This window comes from Saccostrea echinata, unplaced genomic scaffold (assembly GCF_033153115.1).
Source record: "Saccostrea echinata isolate AGI-Se365-2 ecotype Australia unplaced genomic scaffold, CSIRO_AGI_Sech_v1 ptg000046l, whole genome shotgun sequence".
Taxonomy (NCBI): Eukaryota; Metazoa; Mollusca; class Bivalvia; order Ostreida; family Ostreidae; genus Saccostrea; species Saccostrea echinata.
In genome coordinates, this window is record NW_026889795.1 from 3002449 (window position 1) to 3027392 (window position 24944).

Here is a 24944-nt window from a genome sequence, read left to right on the forward strand (position 1 = left end):
ATAATTACATGTACCTGGCTGGTCTAAAAGATCAGTTTTAGTTGTGTTCACACGAATAAATGTGATTTACAAATGAAAATTAAATTTGTACATGTGTTTATCTTCGTAGTGAAGCTATAGATAAAAATGATTAAATCAGGAAAAAAAAGTTATTTATTATACCCCCCGCAAATTAAGTTTAGGGGGTATATTGGAATCAGCATGTCTGTCTGTCTGTTCGCCTGTCTTTAGACGGGATTTCGTCCGGACCTGTTCTCAGAGACTATTGCATGGACTTTTCTTAAAATTTGTACACTTCTTTTTCACCACATAAAAAAGTGCCCCTAGTATTTTCATCATGATTGAATAATTTTTTCTGCATTTTACAGGTGTTTTTTTTTTTTTTTTTTTCATTTTCATTGACATAGTCATTTTGGGTTCATGTAGGTTTGAGACATAGAATCTAGAACTGCCAGTTTGGTACATCTATACAAAATGTAAATTGCAGCTTAAAACCAGTCATTAAAGTGTTATGGTAAATAGTTCCAACAAATCTAAGAGGCAGTAACCTTATTTAAAAATGTTGCATCAAGATAACACAGGTTTTTATGCCTCGGGATCGAAAGATCCCGGGGGTACCCGGTATATTGTTTTTGTCCTGTCTATCTGTTTGTCCGTTTGTCCGTTTGTCTGTCTGTCTGCTGTCAACTATAACCTTGCCCATACAGTACCAACCAGACCCAACCTGACACCAAAGCAGTCCCAGAAAGCAGTCCACGGGACTGCTATGGGACCGCTGTGGGACTGCTCTGGGACCGCTGTGGGTCTGCTCTGGGACCGCTATGGGACTGCTCTGGGACTGCTCTAGAAAGCAGACCCAGCAGTCCCAGCAGTCCCTGGGACTGCTTTCTGGGACTGCTTTGTTCACTCATGCGTGAAAAAGGTTCTGAGTGACATGATAGCTCCGCCCCTTGTGTATTCTGAATTTGCAGCTCCTTGTTGTTGTTTTGTTTACTTTCTGCAGAGAGGTGTTTAAGATAGAAACAAATATTAAAAAACAAGTGTTAATTTCTTACAAAAATTAAATAAATAGAGATAGTTATACATGTAATTACTAAATGTCTTAAGAGGGCTGTAAATTTACACAATTGTAGTCTAGAATTAATTTTAAGATAAAAGTAGTTAAAAAGGGAAGTCAGGGGATGATTTTTATCCTTTAAATTAAACTTCAATACAGGTGTTTGAAAAAAAATTATCTAGGCCTATTTAATAAATTAATGCTTTCAAATTATATATGTATTCAAAGTCTGCATTAGCACTATTTAAAAACAAACAAACTTGTCATTTCAGTAAGATACACGTATTCAGAGGAACGTACTGTACTGGATTTTTTTTCTTAATTGAAAAAGCTAATACCATGCTTAAAAAAGAGCACTCCCTGCTATTTTTTACCACCCTCAAATAAAACCTAATAATTTATTTAATGGCCATGAAATAAAATTATTCTACCATTCTTCTGTCACATAAACAATGTGAACAATTATTCGGGGATTTATTTATGAATTAGTTTTTAATTTATAAACAAGTTATTAAAAGAGTACATTTATTTAAAAAATAAACACTTAAAAATATCGGGAATTGTGACTTGTTTCTTATTTCTTTGTTTGTGTTTACCTGGCCGGTTAATACAGCTGAATTATATAAAATGGTGTCAACACCTGAGGTTTCAATCGCCTTTGGGCATTAGCAGAAAGTCAATGCATGTTATTTGGGTATCAGTGTTACAAATCATTGAACACGCTGGTCAACATTGACACTAATTTCAATGTATGTCCTGCAAAAAATCTTAGTTTCAATAATTGTGTATAAATTTATTTCAGGATTAATTAATTTTGAACATAATCTGAGGGTTCCATTTGCGTGATTTACAGATGTACACACGAACATTTATATAATAAAACACTTAAAACTGAGAATCTAAAGATAATTTAATTAAGAAGTCATTGAAAATAATCATGACTGAAATATAATACTCGGCAATGTTTAACAAAGAATTTTTCAAAAACTCCAATACTTAAGAAAAATGCATTCAGAGTATAGTATGGGAATCGGCCTTGCTCTATAATTATTATTATCTATTTAAAGCTAATTCTGGTATAAAATAAACAATTCAAGTTTAATTTTCTATATAAAAAAATAAAAATGAAAACCAATATCAATCACAAAAATAAAGAAATTGGTTTATTTTGGTTAAAAATTAATATACCAAATAATTGTGTTTAAATATTCATGTTATTAATATGTGTGAACGTCTTCTTTATTCAATAATTATAATTTGTTTCTATACGCATACTGTGATTTTCTTAACAGTTCAGAAATGACTGTCACGTAAAAATTGTAAATATTTGTTGATACTACTCAGAAAGGATTGCTCATCAATTTCAACTGCCTTTTATATAGTTACATTGTTTATTGGTAATCTCATTCTGAGTAAGCTCCGCCCATTCAATTAATTAACCCCGCCCACTGGGACTGCTGGGACTGCTTTCTGGGACCGCTGGGACTGCTGGGACCGCTGTGGCACTGCTCTGGGACTGCTGTCGGACCGCTCTGGGACTGCTCTGGGACCGCTGTGGGACTGATTTAGCAGTCCCAGAAAGCAGTCCCCGGGACTGCTCTGGGACTGCTTTGTGTCAGGTTGGGTCTGGTTGGTACTGTAACTTTTGATTGGTTGCAGCTATGACCTTCATATTTCACATGTGTATTTCTTGTGACAAGACCTTTCTTTGGGTACCATCATTTTTGACCTTGACCTTGGAGCTTGACCCATTTTTGCAAAGTTTTATGAGACTTTAACCCTGGCCATAACTTCTGAACAGTTGGTGCTTGTACTTTCAAACTTCAGATATGTAATCCTTGTGACAACCTTTCTTTGGATACCAACAACTTTGACCTTTTGACCTTGGAGTTTGACCTACTTTTGAAAATATTTAACCTTGGCCATAACTTTTGAACAGTTAGTGCTTGGGGTTTCAAACCTCACGTGTGTATTCCGTGTGACAAGACCTTCCTCTGGATACCAACCACTTTGACCCTTTGACCTTGACCTAGGAGTTTGACCTACTTTTGAAAAACCTTAACCTTGGCCATTACTTTTGAATGATTGGTGCTAGGGCTTTCATACTTCATATATTTAATCCTTGTGACAAGACCTCTCTTTGGATACCAACAAATTTGACCTTGACGTTTTACTTACTTTTTAAAAATCTTTAACCTTCGCCGTAACTTTTGAACAGTTGCAGCTAGGGTTTTCAAATTTCGCAGATATATTCTTCGAGACAAGACTTCTCTTTGGGTACCAACATTTTTTTTATCTTTTGGCCTGGATTTTGACTTGCATTTGAGAAACTTTAACATTCGCCATATGCTGCATGGGGGCATCAGTGTTTCACAAACACATCTTGTTTTTTATAATATAAAGCTTTGTAACAAATTTTAAAAAAATATCTTTATGTTTCCAACAGAATGTCAGAAATATGCATTTTTATTGACTTTATGGCTACAGACTATGCACTTGGTTAAAGGTTGATTAATGGGTTCAATGTAGGAAGGCTATCTGTCTGAATCATTTATGTTAGAGAATCTCTGATCTCTGATGTTATCTGTATGGGAATTGGGCAGAAGAACTGGCTTTTTTCTTTACTGCAGTTTATAGCATTATGTCACTTGATGGCCAGCCTTTTATTTTCAAAATTAATTTGTTATAGATTAAGTTATTAAGACTAATTTGACTTTGTATAACATGAAATTTTTATTATTTTTCTTAAATATCGACAAACAAATTGCAGAGCATCATGTCTCATAATATATAGATGGTTGCAATGTATCAAGTTTACAATCTAATGGAAACAATATAATGATTAGTATTTTGATGTTTTATTAGGCTGTACTAGCTTAGTTCATTAAATTGTAATTAAATTTCAATTAAATTTTGACTGTCAATCAATGTTAAAAAATTCTGAACACCTCTAGATCATTAAAATACCTTAAGTGATTTGGTACCATTTCCTGATTTCCTGAAAAAAAAAACAGCGGGGGATATTAGTCTATTTTGGACAGTTCTAGTTTTTAATGTTATATACATTTGAATTAATCGCGTGTGGAGCCTTAATTCTAAATAGCCAAAATTTCAGGTATACCGACCGATCCTGATACCTTAAAATTTGATTTATTTTATAATTTTTCTTGGAGTTAAAATATTTGATGAAAATTAAAAATTTAATGCTCTCAAATACATCTAAATCTCTGCCGAAAATAAAGTCTCTAACTTTTGTGGCTCAAAAGTTGTAAGGAAGGTTAAAGTTTTTGACAGAGACAGTCTTGATCATTTAGATGGTTCAACTTTTCCACAATAACATACAGACAAGCATCTGGATGATAAAGACTACATGACAGATTGACAGATAATCAGACAGGAGAAAACCAATATGACCCCAATCCCACCCCACCCCGATCTTTGATCTCAGGGCATAAAAAGAGAAATGTGTACCAGAGTGATTTCCTTCGGTTATGTACAGCACACCCTGGGTCTGTAACACTGGGAGGCTTTCTGTGAAGAGATAACAGTCATATTTTTATATTCTTGAACAAAACTGTTTAATAAAATGAAATGACACCATAAATTACATATTAAAACATATTTTTAAATACCTTGTTCACAGCGTATCCAGTCAAATCAAACATGACAGTTTTATAATATGAAAATTGACAGATTATTAAAGAAAACTACAATTCCGGTAATTCTTTGTATGTATATCATTTAAATTATTTAATGTAATCTGCAATAGCCATGTTAACACATGTCAAATAATTAACAAGAAACATGAACCATGTTTCATGAGTTTTTCAAAATAAAAGGAGCAAAGGATAGCACTGCAGGCTCAAGTTAGCTTTAGACAAAAGATGTTGAAGCAAAAAAACAGGAGGTTTTTTAAGTTTAGTTCAAAAGTCAAAAAGCATCCTATTTCTCTATTTAAAAAAATTGCTAAAACTTATAGATGCTGCTTATCATGGCCCAGATACAGAACCACAAAGAATTGAAACATCATTACTGGTTGTAAAAAGGGTCAAGCACATTTACTTGGGAAGAGTTTTAAGTGTTGTGCCAGGTTTTGTGAGCTTCTATAACATTGTCTATGATAATGATGTACGTGGTAGAGGATGGAACTACTAAGTGTGTGTGTACACTTACAAACTTTTGGATGAGTATAAAAAGGGTGATTTAGAGATTATTCCAGAGGTATGAGTTGAATGCATGGCATTCCAGTTGTATTCTGTTGTTAGAACTTTTGTAAAAAGGATAATGTTCAAGTTGCTACTTAATTTTTTGAAGTACTAACTTTTTTTTTTTTGCTAATTTTTGATTTTTTTTTTTTATTTTCAGTTCAGGTACTATTGAAAAACTGTTGGACGTTGCAGGCATGCCAAGTTTGTTTTCTTTTTGATAGTTTTTGTTGCCATTATTTTCTCCATTCTGAATTCAATTTTCTATGTTAGTGTTGAATGTTTTATAAAAATTGCATTTACACTTCATCACTGAGACAAAAATTGACATCTTTAATTTCAGTAAACCAGAAGTCATCAGTATATTTCTTTATATACAATTAACTCATACCAGTTGTTTTAAAGGTTTAGATAGCTTATAACTAGAAATATGCCCATAAGAGTGTATATTAGTAATACAACATGAAAATGTGTATTAGTGTATGAAGTTTGATGAGAATATCTTGAATAGTTTCTTTAAAATTGAAATTGAAATCTAAAAAAAATGAAAATAGATGATAAATTCTCAACAGATTATGAATAAGTGCCAAAGCTTACATAAAAATATCTTAAATGGTTTCTTTAAAACTAAGCAAAATGCAAATTAAAGAAAAAAAGAGGTCAAGGTCACAGGAAAGTGCTAGGTCCCATTTTTTTAATGCAGTTGAATAGCTCTCACTAATACGTATCAGCATAATAAGTTTGAAATATCTTGAATGGTTCATTTAAATACTGAGCAAAACACAATTAAAGATAAGTGAGGTCAAGGTCAAAGGAAAAGTCAAGGTAAAAAATATGTTGATGTACTTTAATAGCTTACTTCAGTATGTATCAGCATATATGAAGTTTGATAACTATACTCTGATTGATTTATTTAAAACTGAGCTAAACACTAATTTAAGTAAAAGTGAGGTCAAAGGAAAAGTCAAAGTAAAAAAAATATTGATGAAGTTGATAGCTCTTGTCAGTATGTATCAGCATATGAAGTTTGATAAAATATCTTGAATTGTTTATTTAAAACTAAACTAAACACTAATTTAAGAAAAGTGAGGACAAAGTCAAAGGAAAAGTTAAGGTTTAAAAATGTTAATGCAGTAGAAAAGCTACATCAGTATGTATCAGCATATGAAGTTTGATTACATTATCCTGAATGGTTTGTTTATTTAAGAAATAAATTTAATTTTTGAAGATTCATGAGGACATGAACTACGACGCTTCACAGGCCCGTAGGAAGCAATTTCAGTTTGGGGGGGCACAGCCAAACATTTTTCAGTTGACAGTTGAGGGGGCACTACCAAAAATTTTCTGACAAGCAAAAAAAAAAAAAAAAAAAAAAGGTCGTCAACTACCAAATATTCCTTGACAAGCAAAAAAAAAAAAAAAAAAAAAAAAAAAAGGTCATCAGGCGGTTTTCTTGAAGGGGCTCATGCTTATAGTATCTATGTTTACTATAGTAATCTATATATCGGCCCCCCCGTGCCCCCCCCCCCCGGTTCCTACGGCCATGCTTCACGCCGGCATATTTCATGAAGCGCGTTAGCGCTTCATGATAAATATGCCGGCGTGAAGCGTTGTAGTTCATGTACCTCATGAATTTTCAAAAATTAAATTCATTTTTTATTTTTACATTACTTTTTTGATGAGTTGCCACAGATTACGCTATTCAACTGTCATTTTTAAAGCAAAACAGTTTGCACTATAGTTTTGACGTCAAGTGCGGTATTATGACGAAACAATGGAGATATTCATGATCATTCATGGTAGTTCATGAGAAAATGAACTGTATTCTATTTTGTAAAGAATCATTGGGGAAATTTATTGGAAATGTAAATATAACTGTATCAGCATATGAAGTTTGATAACATATCTTGAATTGTTTATTTAAAACTAAACTAAACACTAATTTAAGAAAAGTGAGGTTAAGGTCAAAGGAAAAGTCACGGTCAAAAAATGTTGATGCGGTTTCTAGCTCTCATCAGTATGTTTCAGCATATGAAGTTTGATTACACTATCTTGAATGTTTTTTTTAAATAAGCTAAACAATAATTTAGGAAATGTGAGGTCAAATCATGGGAAAAGGAAAGGTTAAAAAAAATGTTGATGTATTTGATAGCGCTCATCAGTATGTATTAGCATATGAAGTTTGACTACACTTTCTTGATTGATTTATCTTAACTGAGCTTAACGCTAATTCAAGAAAAGTGAGGTCAAAGGAAAAATGCTGATGCAGTTGAATAGCTTACATCAGTATGTATTAGCTTATGAAGTTTGATTTACACTTTCCTAAATGAATTATTTAAAACTGAGCTAAACACTAATTCAAGAAAAAACAGGCCAAGGTCAAAGGAAAAGATACTGATGCAGTTGAATAGCTTACATCAGTGTGTATCAGCATAAGAAGTTTTTTTTATTGAGCTAATTTAAGAAAAGTGAGGTCAAGGTTAAAGGAAAGGTCAAGGTCAAAAAATGTCGATGCAGTTAAATAGCACTCATCAACATTTATCAGCATATAAAGTTTGATAAAAAATATCTTGAATTGTTTCTTTGGAGCTGACCTTTGAATTGGACTAAACGCAAAGCGCGACGGAAGGACAGAAGGACGGCAGGACGGAGGGCGTGCATGACAAAATCTATATGTCTCGACCATATTCATGGCGGGGCATAAATATATACGTTTGCTTGATTTCAGACATGGTTAACGTTGATGGTAGGAAATGGTTTTTCATGGACGCCGCATATAGACGATCTTAATGCTGTTCCTTGTTAATTTTTGAAAGGTATACGTAATAAATGGCTTAAGTCTTGCTGGGTTTACCCTGTATATTTATTGACTTACAAATATCACATGGACCAATATTTCTAATTATTTTCAGATATTGAGGAAAGAAACTCAATAACGACCAGAATAGCCTGACGGCCAGATTAGCATGAACTATTAATTTATTTGTTTATTAAAGAAAAAAAATAAAAGTGTAAAAATTCACACTGCATATTATTGATTTATCGTTTGGCTTGTGCTTTGTACCAATGATATTTTTTCTCAGAGGTGTAAAGGTGACATGTTGCCTGTAAAATTAAATTGTAGGCATTAAAATTTCAATTTTTTTTTTTAAAATTATGAATGTTGAAAACATTCAAATACAATGCATATAGTTTATAGTTATTAATAGGTAAAACAACGGAAATGTGCAATTATTTTTTATCTCAGAATTTCATTTTAAAACCTGCTGTGTATGCATACATTTACTCCCGCTGACCTTCATCTTTGGTTTTCATCGAAATAGATAAACACATCCCTCCTGAAATTGGTTTTTCAAGCATTTTTGGTTGGTCTCCACTTTGAAAGCCAATGCTATGCCTCTGCGGGAATGTCATATCATGACGAACGCGGAAATTTTCAAGGATCTAGGTCAGGTTTGGGGTAAAAAGCTGAGTGGAGTGGAGTTTTGTGGCTTCGTGGAGTGGAATCTGTATTATAACGGTGCAGAAAGTTTGAGAACAAAACAATTTCTTTCCCCTTCAGTGTCATTTTGGATTTGTGTAACAAGAATGAAACACGAAACGAAAGAAATCCATGAAGCCAAAATACTCATGACCTTTAAATGTCAGAGAATCACCTAGAAATGCTGTTTTTTAAAATAAAGTAAATGTAGGTAATACATTAACAAATCTAAACTAAGCTAAGATATATGACCCTGCTTAATTGCCTATCCAAAACAGACAAACCTAGTAAGAGGTGTTGACAGCTTTAATATCAAACAGAGAAAGAGTAAACAACTGCACTGCAGAACTGATGACAAATTGAGTTATAAGGGCACATGATTCAAATATCATTTTTTAAAGGATTTACTATTAAATGCAAGCTACTCTCTTTGTTTATATTTGAAGGTCACTATTTTTTCCTGTATCTTTGTTTATATTAACATATATATGCACCTTGCTAGCTTTTTCTGGTTAAATCAGGGGAAATGCTACAGAATCTAAATGTATAGTCTATATGTATTTTGTCAATTGGGTCAATCAAAGTTAAATGCCCAGGATAAATCATAAAACATAAAAAGGAAAATATTATTGAAATATATACTCAACAACTCATGTTGTCTTTTATTATTATTATTTTTTAAGTACACATTGTGCATTTTAAACGATGATGCATGATTCACTCTTAAAATTTTAATTTTAAATTATTTCTTTGGGAGGGGACTGTGTTAATTCCAACCTATAATTAGTTTTCACCAATATATGTGCACCAGCTATAAATGATGTATCTGATCCCTCAGACACTTGGAAACTCTCTGATTTCAGAATAAATGTTACAATTAGTCAGGAACTAGTTCATGTTGTATGAATCATATTGACGATGAAGTGAATGAATGAATGAGTAAATTAAAAAAAATCATGACCTTCAAATGTCAACTCAACAATGGGATTGGCTTTTTTGGTTTGGGTAACAGAGTCTTAGTTATCCACATGCACTCCCATACCCACAGGCGAGGAGTCTTGACAGATTTAATTACTGCATTAGAAATGCTTACTCAAGTGTTGTTTGTAAAAACAACTTTGCTTTAAAATAAACTGAATTATGCTTTTGTCAACAGAAAAGAATCTAAAATTACAGCTGGGCATATTTTACAATTTGGTATCAATATAATATATCAGAATCAGGAATTACAGTAAAAATACAATCACACATTCAACACAATTTTTCAAGTTGGAGAGTATCGGGTCACATACATATAAGTACTTGTTACCTATTAAAAATTTCATCATTATTCAGGAATGTCCACTGGGTTACTGTACGTCTAAAACATGAAACGAGAAAAGAGAAACGAGAAACAAAGGATTAAAAAAATTAACCAATGACCTCAAAATGTCAACCAAGAGGCAGCTTATGCCTTGATTTTATTTTGTTGGAAAACAGATGCTGAGTGAAATTAAAACATCTAACTTAGGTAGATTTATCAGCGAGCCCGCACAACTTACTGATATAGTCTTGACAGATTTAACTAGATATCAATAAACTGAAAAGTACATGATTTAACAACTGGTAAGAGACATATCACCTCATATTACTATCTGATTGTTACATAATCAAAGAATAAACAAAACATTTAATAATATACTTCAATATAAAAATGCATATGTAGCATTAGGAAAGCTATTATTATAACATCGACATTAAATTTCACCTATATTACCAGAATTACTAAGTCACAAAGATTTTTATGGTAGTAAAAAGCTAATGATCTGTAATTATTGCTTCTTTTTTTTTAGACAGAGGTATAGTTAGAGTTCTAACATAGAAAGTTGGACCGTTACATAGTACCCAAGCGGAAATACATTCAAGTAAGAACAAGGTACGGTTTCAGTACAGATCTTGCCCTGTGTTTTTCTTTAAAAATGAAAATGATGTAAAAAAAAAAAAAAATTAAAACTCATGCTTTCTTAATCATTGAAACTCCCTGCAGAAAGATCATATAAATCTTTTTTTCTCATGACCTTCTAAATGCTAATTGTGACGTCATAAACTTGTGCAATTTCCCGTATTTTCTATAAAAGTGGCAGAAGACACCAATTTTCAATGGCATTTTATTTCCGATAATTTTGTCCACAGCCATCGTCCACAAGGAGTTTGAGATATGTGATTTTTCAAAAAATTTTACACAACATATCCAAAAATCAAAGTGGGCGACGGCTGTGGACACTATTTTCTTAAGGAAAATAACCCTTGAAATTGGTCATTTTGAGGTGTTTCTGTTTCAATTAGAGAAATCCATCAAATTAATGACGTCATATTTTCAGAATGGTACTCCTTCATGCCATATTCTTTCTTGATTCATCACTTTTTGAAAACATTAAATTTTCAGGGCACAATAAAGCTAAAACCGTACCTTCTTCTTTATCACTGAAGGTATCATTTGATGACAAATTTATCATCATAAGCAAAAACTGAGTAAGCATTTCTTTCAGGTAATAGTATTGAATTAATTAAATCTGTCAATATTTTACATTTTTTTTCTGTGTGAGATAGTTGTGCGGGTCACTGATAAATCTGACTTCAGTTAGATGTTTTCATTTCACTCTGCATCTGTCATCTAACAAAATGAAAGCAAAACAACAAACTGTCCCTCTTTGTTGACATGTTATTGTATGCTGAATCTCATTCCATTGTTTCTCGTTTTGCATTTCTTGTTTTGTGTTTTACACATACACACTGGGTGACAATTTTACAATAAACATGGATTGTAGGGAAAAAAGCATTAGTAACTGATAACATATCATTAACTTTTGTAACACATCTTTACGATCAGATAATTGAGACCTGATTCTTCAATGGACAATAACATCTTAGGATGTTTCAAACCATGGGCATATTTGCAGGGAAAACTTCTTAGACATTAATTGAAATGGTACAAGTAAAGCTCATAAGACTTGTTGGGTGTGTTTCACAAAAGAACTTATGACTAAGACCAAAATATAATTTTGAGATTGACTTTCTTTTTATAATAAAGTACTTTAGATAGTTATTTTTATGCAAGCAATTTTTAACAGAATCATTGATTTTGCAAGATCGCATTTTCATCTAAAGTGTTTGGTCTTAATTGTAAGTTCTTTTGTAAAACATGCCCCCGGTAAATGTTGTAAGGATTTTTTTTTTTTTTGAAAATATAACTTAAGTTAAACAATGTATATATTGTACCCACCGGCAGCCTCAGCAACAACACAGACAAAATAAGATAAATTTTAATATAATGATATTTAATAAAAAACATGGACAATTTGTTCATTGTAGCAAACCATGTTATTTTAATAACAGAATCAAGTTGACAGCATCCTGCTTGAGTCTTCTTTTTTAAAACTTTGAGTAACCAAATACATTTCAGCACATTGTTATAGGTATCAACATTTTTTTAAAGTACCCATCCTCCAATTTAATTAATTCTGTCAGAAAGTCTTCGCCATTGTTTATAACAAACAACTGCATCAGTGATACATGTACTGCTCGATAGACTTGATATACATTGATCAGCAAAGTTCAAAGAAAACAATAACTCAACAGTAAGAATATAATTATATGTTTTAAAAATGTTTTAGCATTACTTATCATATATATAATTTCTGCTTTGAGTCACAGATTGAAATGAGAGCGGGAAGGAGGGAGAAGAATTGTGTTCAATGATAGGATTTTTTTTCTGCCATGACTACATACCCTGAAACGTGCTACGCTGCACGAACAGTACACGCTTGCTACACGGTTTGCACGAAAAGCCTCACGGTCTGCATGAAACGCTACAAGGTTTGCACGAAACAAAAGTGCCGAAAGTCACACACTTTTGGGGGGTAGTAGCACGTTTCAGGGTCAGTAATCTGTTGTGTTTCCTGCAACTTACCTATACCACCTCCACCCCCATCCCAAAAAGGGAGGTATGTAAATAGTTACACAAAAAGAGAAATAATAAACAATGAAATGAGATGCAGGAAAAGACTGACATTCAAATATCAACAAAGAGGGCAGCATGCTTTTGAATAATAAAACTTCAACAACAACAAAAATAAATAAATAACCAGTTATCAAAAATAATTATACGGCATCATAATTTAATCCTTATTGGAGTTGTTTGCTATTTATGTGTTTGATATTAAAGGTGCTTAGACACAGATTTGTAGTTAATATTTTCTCAAATTTTCTGTATAATATCACGACTTATATATTGCAATAGCATTTCACACGAAAATATAATTAAAAACTTATTTTATCTGGTAATTATTGGAACTATGAATTACTGGACGCGTTTGATTTACACATCCTTGCACTTTCACAAATTTTATCTTTATCCCTAACATTTAAGAAAAGAAGCGATTTTGTTGTGTATTAATGAAAAACATTACATCTATAATCCAGAAAATTCAGAGTAGAAATGTGCGAAAGCAAACCCCCTCACTAATATCGTCAGCCCGTGCTCAGTGTTGTGTACAGAGTTTAGCAAATTGAATACACCCGTGAAACGTAAACTGTTTTTGTAAACAGGGCACGAGCTCTGTTATTGTTAATGTTTACGATTCACCGGGTGTGTTCAATTGTTAAAGTCTGCACACACCACTGAGCATGGACTGACAATACTGTGAGTGGGTTTTGCTTTCGAACATTTCTACTCTGAATTTTCTGGATTAAAGTTTTAATATTTTTCATTAATACACAACAAAATTGCCACTTTTCTTAAGTATTAAGAATAAAATTGAAATTTGTGAAAGTGCAAGGATGTGTCAAATCAAACGCGTTCAGAAATTTGACGTTTCAATAACTACGAGATAAAATAAGATTTTTATTATATTTTAGTATGAAATGCTATAGCAACATATAAGTCATGAAATTTTACAGAAAATTTGAGAAAATATTAACTTCAAATCTGTGCCCAAGCACCTTTAAAGCTGTCAACACCTCTTACTAGGTTTGTCTGTTTGGGATATGTGTGCAGGGTCATATTATCTAGTCTTTGTTATGACAAAAAAAAACTAGGTGATGCTCTGTGTGACATTTAAATATCACTAACGTTTCTGGCTGCATCGATTTCATTTCCTGTTTCATTTACAAATCCAAAATGAGGTTGCAAACGAAATATTGCATGTAAGAGAAAACTTTTTTTAATCTTTATGTACAGACTCCACTCCATGACTCCACAAAACTTCATTCCACTCTACTCCACTCAGTTTTTTACTCCAAGCCTCTAGGTCATTAATTACAAATTATATTGTTTCTGGGTTTATTCAACATAAATCTTTCCGAATTATACATTGAAATACTATTTAGGTACACATAATCCTTACGTTCTGTGAAGGAGTTAACTTGGTTACGAGTTGACGTTTGCCTTTTGTTTACGAATTAATGCATTTAGTTTGCGTTGACTTGGCTTCGAGTTACGGTTGAGCAGAAACCCCATTTCAAGAAGTTTAACGTTTATCGAAAACGAAAGTAGAAAATTTAAGGTAATCATTTTGTAAGTGGAATAAAAATAAGGCTTACGGATATCAAATTAAATATGCACATGGTGTACTGTTATAGAATTAAGTATGAACTCTGATAAAGGCGCTTCAGAGTTTATTTGTTAATTTATAAGTATAGAGATATGTAAACATTATTTGAAGTGCTCATGTCTGATTGGATGAAAAAACAATCAGTAAAAGTTATCAACATCATAACATGATGGAGAAAAAAGAAACAAAATGTTTTTAATGATTAATTATGGTAGGCTTAGTCGCTGACAAAATGTTAAAGTAGCGTACCTGATATTTTGTTAAATGTCCCTCAACTACTTCCGGCTTCCCACTATTTAGATATTTATACGCATATTTATACAAGCTAAGTCCCCATTCTGTCTTATAGTGATCAATATATATTCGAATTTTATTTACCGATTACTTGGAAATGTCTGTGACTTGCAAATGCCAGCTCCTTCGTGAACAGTTTCCTCTCATAACTGACCCCATTAGAGCACTACGGCACGCCGAATGTGTCTTTTTTCCTACACAGGAAAATATATATATATATATCTCAGGAAATAGACATCGTGTTTCACGACTACCACCACAAAGATATAATCTATTGCTATTAAATATAGGGACCAGCAATATCACCACGGTGGGACCGTCCAAAGGACGGGAACTTTTTGGGGCATTCATTAAGGTGGGGCAAGCAGTGTTTTTACAACAGTTATTGTAATATAAATGTTACATATTTTGCCTCTGTTTAGCTCGTGAAACAAACTTATCACTAAAAAATTCAAATCACGTATTATGGTGTAAATACCGAACTTATTATTTTTTGAAAAATTATATGAATGAATTTTATAATGAAGGGAAAGAACACTTCATGTTCATAATGAATAGTAATTTATAAACAGAATAAATTCTTGGATCACAGGTTCCCTCTTTTTTCACTTAATAATTAAGACCTACCAAAGAGTCCAGGGGTATCCCTCATCTTCCTGCAACTTTAAAATGAAATATGGCTTATATTCTTTATTACAATTAAACCAATTCATACATTTTCAGGTTGCATATGTAACTCAAAATCATGCACATTTAAAATTTCCAAATATTTAGTTATGAAAAGAAAAATACCAACGTTTCTTCAATTGAATGGGCCCTGAGCCCTGCAACTAGTAGTCATCTACCCCTTCCCTCTAAATGGCTGATAATTATAACGTGTGTCACTCCTAACATGAGTTATATATTTTATTAATCAAATCCTGAAAATTAATACACGTAAATTATTTTGGGGCCTCTTCACATCAAAAGCATATCTGTAAAATATATGACCGCTACTTTTTCAATAAAATATTTTATTACTCTTTTTTTTAACACCGTCCCTACTCTGGCAAAAATATTGCCTGATCACCTAGTAACAGTAGTTTTAGAATAAACTACATTAAACAATGTATAGCATACTTTTTATGGGAAAAGGTGATAAGATAGAACTAAATAGTATTCTATTACCCTGGTCTGTTGTTAAACTATTTGTATTGTCATTTTTGCTTTAGTTCAAAGATTTAATGTTACTTAGATGATAAGTGTAACTCAACCTCAAGCATATGGATTGAATGAGAAATCCTGCCTTGTAAGTGTGCTAAAGATATAGTACCAACCAGACCCAACCTGACACCCAAGCAGTCCCAGAAAGCAACCCCGGGGACTGCTCTCTCAAAAAGGGGGAGTACTCAAGAAAATAAACATAGCGCTAGCAGTCCGGCACTGCTTTCTGGGACTGGTTTGATCACTAATGCGTGAAAAGGGTTCTGAGTGACAAGATAGCCCTGCCCTTCGTGTATTTCAAATTTGCAGGTTTCCTGTTCTAGTTTTGCTTTCTCTCAGCAGAGACTACGTTGTGGAAATAATTAAAAATAACCCAAGGGTTTTCATAAAATTTTGCTTAGTACGGATAGTTACTGAACAAAAATTGAATATGTATGTACATATAAAAACCGCTGCGCGGGTATGTTAAGGCTTCAGCTAGTTATTTTAACTTGCCTATACAGTATACCTTTATAGATAGCTATATGACGTGAATTCTAGAGATAACATTAATTTTTTTTAAAAAATAATTATATTTAAAGATTTATTTTAAGTCTTATAAATAAATGGAAACATGCAAAACATAAAATAAGCTAAATATTGTTATTTTGGCGATGGTATAAATAACGAATATTTGTCACGGGGGGTTAAATACCAAACCCATGACGTCATAACTGTTGATCCAATAATGAAACTTGACGAGAATTCATGTAAACAAGTATACGAAATGGGAGTCAAAAGGCATGTCGCATACTTTGAAACATAATTTTGTCTATATCGAGAGCTTATGGTCTACTTGGAAAGTGCTGCTTAAATCGCTGGGTAACATACATTGATAAAAATTCTTCGATCGCATGAACAATATGTACATATTTTAGTAAGGTTTCATGCCAAAATTTGCAATAGGTCTAGTCATTTCTGTGGCTGGGAGTAGGATTCTAGCAGCACTTTTCATGGCCTATAGATGTATTCCTGTACATGTAATTACTTTCTTAAACAGGAATGAATGATCCTCGGGGTAGTGTTGAACTTTTCATTTTTCAGTAAGGCATATTTTTTTTTCTATTTAGAAACGTCACATGATGACGTCGTAGTGGAGTGCTTCTTTTGGCCAAAGACTCATTGACGTCTATACAAAGGATAATTATGCATGAAGTAAATGTTTTATACGTGACTTTTCTGATTTATCAATGTTACATTTTTACAAAAAAGTGTGAATTTGCCGAATAATGATCTGGGCGCTGCCTTAACATACATGTTCGATCTCGGAAGCACAAAGAACATTAAAAGTCTATAGGGGCTATAAAGAACTATATATGGTTTGGGCCATTTTAGGCCCCCATTCAGAAAATGTTTATATTTACTATGGGGAGTGATAAGGCAAGTGTGTTGCTTAAAAATTAATTAATTTTAATTTGTTCAGGCATTTCGTTGCCATGGGAACCGTCGTCAAAAACACATACCTTCAGACCTAAAAATCTTGCATCTTTGTCATTTAACCAATTTTTAATTTTGATACCAACTATAATGTCTTCAGTAAATGTCTATATTTATACTTTGGGATATGTCAAAGTGACTGTATTACCAACCTGAAGGAAATATATTTTAAATTGATCAGGCATTCTGTTGCAATGGTAACCATCTTCAAAAACGCATTTCTTTATACCTTAAAATCTGGCTTTTATTGACATTTAACAGAACTTTAATTTTGGTAGCATCTTTAATATCTTCAGTGAATGTCTAGATTTATACTCATATTCTGGGATATGCTAAGGTGACTGTATTACTAAGGAAATATATTCTAGATTGAAAAACCATTCAGTTGCCATGGACACCATCTTTAAAAACGAATACCTTAAGATCTGAAAATCTAGCTTCTATTGTCATTTAACAAACCTTTAATTGTGGTTGCATCTATAATTTTTCAGTAAATGTCTATATTTATACTTTGGGATATGTTAACGTAAGTGTACTGCTGAGAAAATATATTTTAAATTGATCAGACATTCCGTTGCCATGAAAACCATTTTTAAAACGATAGTTTCAGACCTGAAAATCTAGCTATTGTCATTTAACCAAACTTTTACTTTCATAAAAACAATCTTTAATTTTGATACAGTCTCTATTCTCTTCTTTCCAAATTTTTGATAAACTTAAGTTTTTATAGTAAAATGAAAAACATATTTAAATATTTTAACGAAAACTATTTTTTGAGGGGAGGGGGGGGGGTCATTACAGGAATCAACTTCCGTCTGACCATTAGTCTGTCCGTCAGTGCAGTCATTTCCGACAATAACTTTGTAACTGAGAAACATTAGAAGCTTGTACGGTATTCTACATGTACATGTATATATACATAGGCTTTATGACCTGAATTAAGGTCTAACTTTGATTCAAGGTCAAATCCAATGTCACTGTCAAAAACATTACCTAATATGTGTTGAATTCATAACTTTATAATAAAAAAAATGGATGGATTCCCATGCTTCAATAAAGGTGAAGGTGGCTCATGAACAAAACCCATGGCCATCTATAGAATTCAAGTCAACTGGAGAAAAAAAAATATGAGAAATGCAATTTATTGGTTGATATATGTTATCATTTAAAAGAGAAATTCAATAAGACTATCATTCAGCATTATATTGCAATACGAATATCATTGTGCATAGTATGATCATATTTGAGGTGCAGAAATAAGAAGTCAAACAAAAAGTCATTTAAATACATATATTTTTTGTAACATGTATTTTGCCTCTTCTATTTTAAGTAATACATAGAACACTTTTTAAAGGCTTGTGTGCATTTTCGTTTGGAGTTCTTACGAATCTCACTTTCGAATGATGGGTAATAAAAAATTCATTATATCTAAATCGGTCTTTGGTTATACCAGTAAGAGTTAATTGGTTCTCAGAGGCTGACAGAGCTGGATAACAATTGGCGTGTCCCTCAGGCATGTGTGACACTTCTTGAGCACCCGTACAATTTAGGAGTGGACGATTTTTCAGAGAAATAGACTTTGGGCTACTGAATGTTATCCTTGTTAAATGGTCGAGAAAACCAACTTTGTCTTGAGTTGACCAATCGTGTTGTGCTGGAGATGTACAATATTTCGGTGCCTGAACAATCTCTTGTTCAACATATCGTCTGAATTGTTTGCCTTGCGTATTGTGTCTTGAGTTCAGCTTGCATCGCCGATGTCATAAGCTCATAACTTCTTTTTGCCATCTAGAAAAAAAAAAGACAAAATAAAGAATCTGATACAACAAAACTTGTATAAAAGATAATAATGTCGCCTTTCTTTTGTTGAACTACTCAATTTTATAGGAAATTATTTTGAATCTGTGAATGCGCAAGGTGTCGGGTGATCGTGTAAGTATTTCTTACAATATTTTGCTTAAAACAAAAAACAAAAAAACAGGAAGGCCTGATTGCAATTATGACTTTAAAGAATTGATCATAAAAAATGAAGGAAAAAACAATGCAAATACAATGGAGTACAAATACTAGTAACTGCAATTCAAGAGATAAGAGATGTACAAATTCAACAAATAGATATTTATAGTCCCTTTCGATAATTCTTCATTCATATTGAGATGCCACCATTTGTCGTTGGGGGCTAAAAATGTAGGACTCGGCACTTACGGCCTTTTAGCAGCGAGAGTTCTATTTTGTGCCAGCACTTACTGCGACACCGGTCCTCGGTTTCTACGGTCTCATCCGTTTCCAGTTCCGCAGTGAGATTCGAACCCCCGACGTAAGGATCTTTTTACTCTGCGACTTTAGAGCAAATGCTCTAACCACTGCACCACGCCGACATGTAGTCAAAAAAATATAATAACTTCTTCGATTCCGGTTTCTTTGATAAAAATAAAGAATGTATAACCATGGAAAAAATTGACTTAACTGTGACAACATAATTGGGGGAAGGGGTGGGGGTTGCTTTTCAATGAATATTAATTTCTAATCGCAACTTTTCGGGCTTTTCCAAAAAGCGGTGAAACAATCTTGACTGTGTTACGATGGTGTCCATGAAACACTCCCTTTTTCATTAACACTCAAATAAATGAAGGAAGATTTCCTATCAGTAGAGTATGGAAAAGGAACAATCATCTCTGTTTATCCAACTATTCTGCGACGATATAAAAAATAAAGAAATAAATTAAATTTAAAACAAAATGAAAAAAAACTAACAGCGGGTGAGGTAAATCATTAGATCTGTTCTATCGAGCGCTTCCGGATAGGCCTGAGATTTACACGTTAAAATAACAATAAAAATTGTGTTTTGAGAAAGGGGAGGGGGGCAGGTCCTTCCTGATACTACGTGCCTTACCTGTATGTGTTATAAGTTAGTTAATGAATAAATTAACAAAGAAAACAGAAAGAAATTGAATTAATGAATTATTGGAATTTTCAAATGTGATGCATGTTTATCGTTTTGTAGCACACAATAAAATAAAATGTTGACTAAGAACCTAATGATTATATTTTAATTTTGGAAAAATAAATAAATTATGCATTGAAATTAAATTATTGAAATATATATATTATTTCTGTTGCCTATTTGTATTCAAGATTGAAAGAAATATTGTTCTAGTATTTTTTTATTATTATTCATCATGGCCGTAGGAACCGGGGGGGGGGGGCACGGGGGGGGCGTGCCCCCTAAATAATATTGCCGATATATAGATTACTTTAGAAAACATAGCTACTATATAAATATATGCTTGTGCCCCCTCAATAAAAAAAACGCCTGATAAACTTTTTTTTTCTTTTGTTGCTCGTCAAGGAATTTTGGTGGGTGTTAGTGCCCCCTCATCTGAAAATGTATGGATGTGCCCCCCCCCCCCAAAAAAAAAAAAAAAACAACTGAAATTGCTTCCTACGGACCTGATAATACCCCCAACTTTCTTGATTAATATTTAATTTTTAGGAAAAAATAGGACTTTTTTACACGTATGGTTGGCCATACATTTGTTGCTTAATTGTAAATAGAGAAAATTTACAACATTTTAACATATGCAGTGATTGCATTTGTAAATGATATAATAATTTTAAAATGTATACTGTACATACCTCTTCTTTGAAGTATATTCTTATATATACAGCAGACTGCAGGATTAAGCAATTCGACTCTATCCTCGTGATCCTTGTGATCCGCACCCGTACACATCAACAGATCTCTGTATCTTGGAATAACGATCGCGATAAAAAAATATTCTTCCTCACAAAAATGTTTCAAGAACAGATAGTTATTAATGTTCAGGATATTTATGTTGGTATACATAGATGAAGCAATTATAGACGACGCTTCTTCGAATAAATATTCGATAGGCCTATATGCCAACAATGTCGTCTCTCCGTGCATGGTTGTGACGTCAAACGATAGCCAGAAAGGCAAGTTTTAAATCAAGGTTTTTTAACTATTTGAGTATGTGCGACTTTTTGAGCAAGATTAATTTTTTGCATGTAGACTTCCTTTGAAAATATCTTTTATATGTGCAAATATCTTTCTTGTTCAAGGCGTCGCACATAACGGTGTCAAAAATGCCACTATTTGACGTTTTCTTGTAAATGAAGGTACTTTGAACCTTTAATTCCTTGAATATTACTTGAGTTAATATATCAATATAATGATAAAAGAAAAATATAAATTCTATTCTTTCAAACAGTATAAATTTCATTAAGATTCATTGGCGTTTAGATTTAACAATAACGGGGGCAAAATATGAAAGAAACCATACACAGTTCTTTACACCATTGCAGTCTAGAATTAATCAGAAAAATTAATGTTGATAATAATACAAAAAGTTGTTTCGTCAGTTAAAAAAAATAGAAGCCAGGATATGACTTTTTACCTGTGCATTCAGTAATGGTTATAATACGAAAACTGTCGATTATGTCAGATATAAGATTGTCCGAGGCGCGTTAGTGCCTAACATAATGGTCAGATTGAGGTTTATAACTTACTTGAAGAGATTTGTTTCTGAGCTTTTGAGCAGATTTTTTCTTGACCTCTTTTTAAAAATCATGCATTATGTTTTAGTTCTTACATTAAATATCGATGCTACTACAGTGCTAATTAAACTATTTTCAATTTAAACCCCTTGATTAAATTCTAAACCGAAAACATTTATAAGTGAGGAATTAAAGTTTGTTTTTGTTTTTAGAAGAAAATGCTCAATTTTCTCTTTCAAAGTATTTATAGTATTGTTAAGTTTGGATTCCTTATTTTCACATGTAGTCTGCACACATACTTATTTTGTGCAGTGTAATATTTTATGCTGGTTCCTACTGTCATGGATTCTATCATCATGTTTAACAAAAATAGCAAATATATTGTGAAAGTCCTGGAAAAAATACCACAATTAAAGATTAAAATTAATACTATTTTAGTAATATCTAAAAATTAACATCACAGACCCCCACTTTTAATTTTTTTTTCTGAACATATAAGATATAATTTTAAACACTCTGCTAAAATTCAGAAAAATTTCATTACTTTCAACTTATTTTGTTGCTTGTTAACTTTTTAATGCCAGAAAAAGACATTATTTTATTGCAGAAAGTTTAAATAATTGACTTTGCGAAGTCATTTGAAACCTTTTTTGTTGTCACAAAATCTAATGTGACTATTCATGATGAAAAAAATACTGTACGTGTTTGTTCCCATAACTTATTTGGATAAAAAATATTAGAGGAAAACTTTAAAAAATTGATTTAAGTGCAATAAGGTCATAATAAATGCTCCGTAGTGCCAAGGGAAGCGCATTGACGCCCACTTTCTGTTTTGATTTTTAATTAAGCAAATTTGTGTAGATGGTCATTATTATGCACTTCATTTGAAAGATGACCAGATTTATGTGACAATTATAAAGAAACATTGCAATTTTTACTTTATGTTATTTTTGTTCTTATAACCATAGTACTACACTTTGTACATGTCTATATATGCAATATACATATTTTTATACTATATTTATCATGGTGACACTGTAATGGAGTGAGAAGAACGAATTAGTGAGTGACTGTTAAATAAAACTCCGCAATGTTAATATGATGTATACTTATATTGTAATCTGTATGTTGAAAGGCGGAAACTAAAGATTTTAAAAGAAATAAATTAATAAAAAAGCTATGTGTGTAGATTCTAAAAATATACTTGATAAAAAAATTCTCAATAATAAAAGAATCCAATCTCCTTAAAACATTTCACCAATGTCGAACACTCCCATTTTTAACTTATTGGACAACTACGGGTATACGGGTTTAAGTTAGGCCAAAGAAAAATAGTTCCTTCTGTTTTCTTTCTTCTTTTGCGATTTTCTCCGTTACATCAGTTAAGTCAACTTTCAAGGCATTATTTATTTTTTGCATTGTCAATATTTGCACGCTTAATTTATTCATCAACGTTTCTGTGTGTGAATTTCTCTAGCTCGGATCTTATTTCTTTTTTATTTCTTTAACAAATTTACCCTTCAATTCTGACAAAATATTTTTCACTATCTCACCAATATAATTTTTTGTTACCCTTCCTTGCTTTATTTTGTCAAGACTTTTTTTGTATTAAATGTAATGCATTTTCACTTGCATTGTCTGGGGCCTCGACGGGGTTTTGGTCAGAAGTACTTTTTGTAGCTTTTTTGTCGGAAATAAGGGCGTTTGTTTCCTTTTTACCCCAGTAGATAACGAGGTCGGACTTGACAAAGTCGCACTACCGTATATCATTTATAATACTAACTATTACAACTAACAAGGATGATAAATATATGAATTTAACAAATTCAATGATTAATATAAATTCAGTACGAATTAGCCAAAGTACGAATTAAGAGCATGCGCAGTAGGTCATCCGGAAAATATTCAAAAAGACAGGATAACAGTTACTGGTAAGTTTTGAGAATTTTAAAGATTTCATATATACAGCTGCGTATTAAGGTTATAAAAATTATAACTCGATTTGTTATCTTAATTGACCGTGATTATGGATGTTTTTGAATTCAAACTGACCCCAATTTCAGTCCAAGACTTTTTTTTAGAATGCATGAAGACCACATTGAAGACTATTCCATTGTATAGTTTAGTATTACATCTTGGGTATGTTAGGTGTTAGACTATATAGCATAACTGGATCAAGGGTTCTGTAAAAGAAAGGGGGGATGACCACTTGAAAATGTTGAAAGGTGAAGTCTACCATCTCCACTTGCGGCTTTTGGGCAGTTTTCACTGCACTCCGAGTCCCGTTTACATCCCATTTTCACGACTGTAAGATCGTAAGGAACCCTGAATTTTATTTTCAGATTCTTATGGATCTATCTTTGTATAGCTTTTCGGGGGGGGGGGGGGGGGGAGGGGGGAGTCAGGAATTCCTGTCTGTTTTCTAGTATATCCGTTCTTTGTTGTTTGTTTTTTTATTGAATGGGTAAATCATAGGTTTTAAAGTAATTTCCTCTTTTAATGTTTTTTATGTCTTGGATTTGGGTTTGTTTTACTTTGTTTACTTGTAAATAACTGTTTTATGAAATTTATATAAAACTGCTGCACAAGTCTGAGTTGAGAAATTCATGTGTAAGACTTTTGTTTAATGGAACACAAACTTTTAACATTTTTTTTTCTCTTATTTTTGTTACTCTTTCAATTAAATTCATTTTATTTTTTGTTTTGTGAACAGTAGGCATGGCTCATAACGAGATGGAAGAGATATGCAGAAATAGATTTACTCTCACAGCCAAACAATGATATAGATGTACCTTGAAAATAAAGGACATTCCAGCACCTCACAGCCTCCAGCAAATTAGAAGCAGCTGATGAATGCTAACACATGGAAATCAAATGGTACAGAGCATTAAACATTCTCATTACACTTTAAAAAGAAACTGCGTTTTCAAGTTTTATTGAATGAATGTCATTTGTAATGCCAAGAAATTGGCTAATTTTTGCATAGGTGTATTCATGTAACAATTCGTTTTAATACATTTGTCTTGGGATTGATTATTCATAATTTGGAAAAAGCGCAAGATATTGTTTATTTAGGTATTCGTCAATTTTGACTCAAATATAATTTTGGAATAAAAGGA

At 32.4% G+C, this 24944-nt stretch overlaps 1 pseudogene; it reads right to left on the reverse strand.

Annotated features, from left to right (window-relative positions):
- LOC133201919 (uncharacterized) overlaps window positions 1-24122 on the reverse strand; it is a 52840-nt pseudogene extending 28718 nt beyond the window's left edge.
- Window positions 24123-24944: the final 822 nt, after the last annotated feature.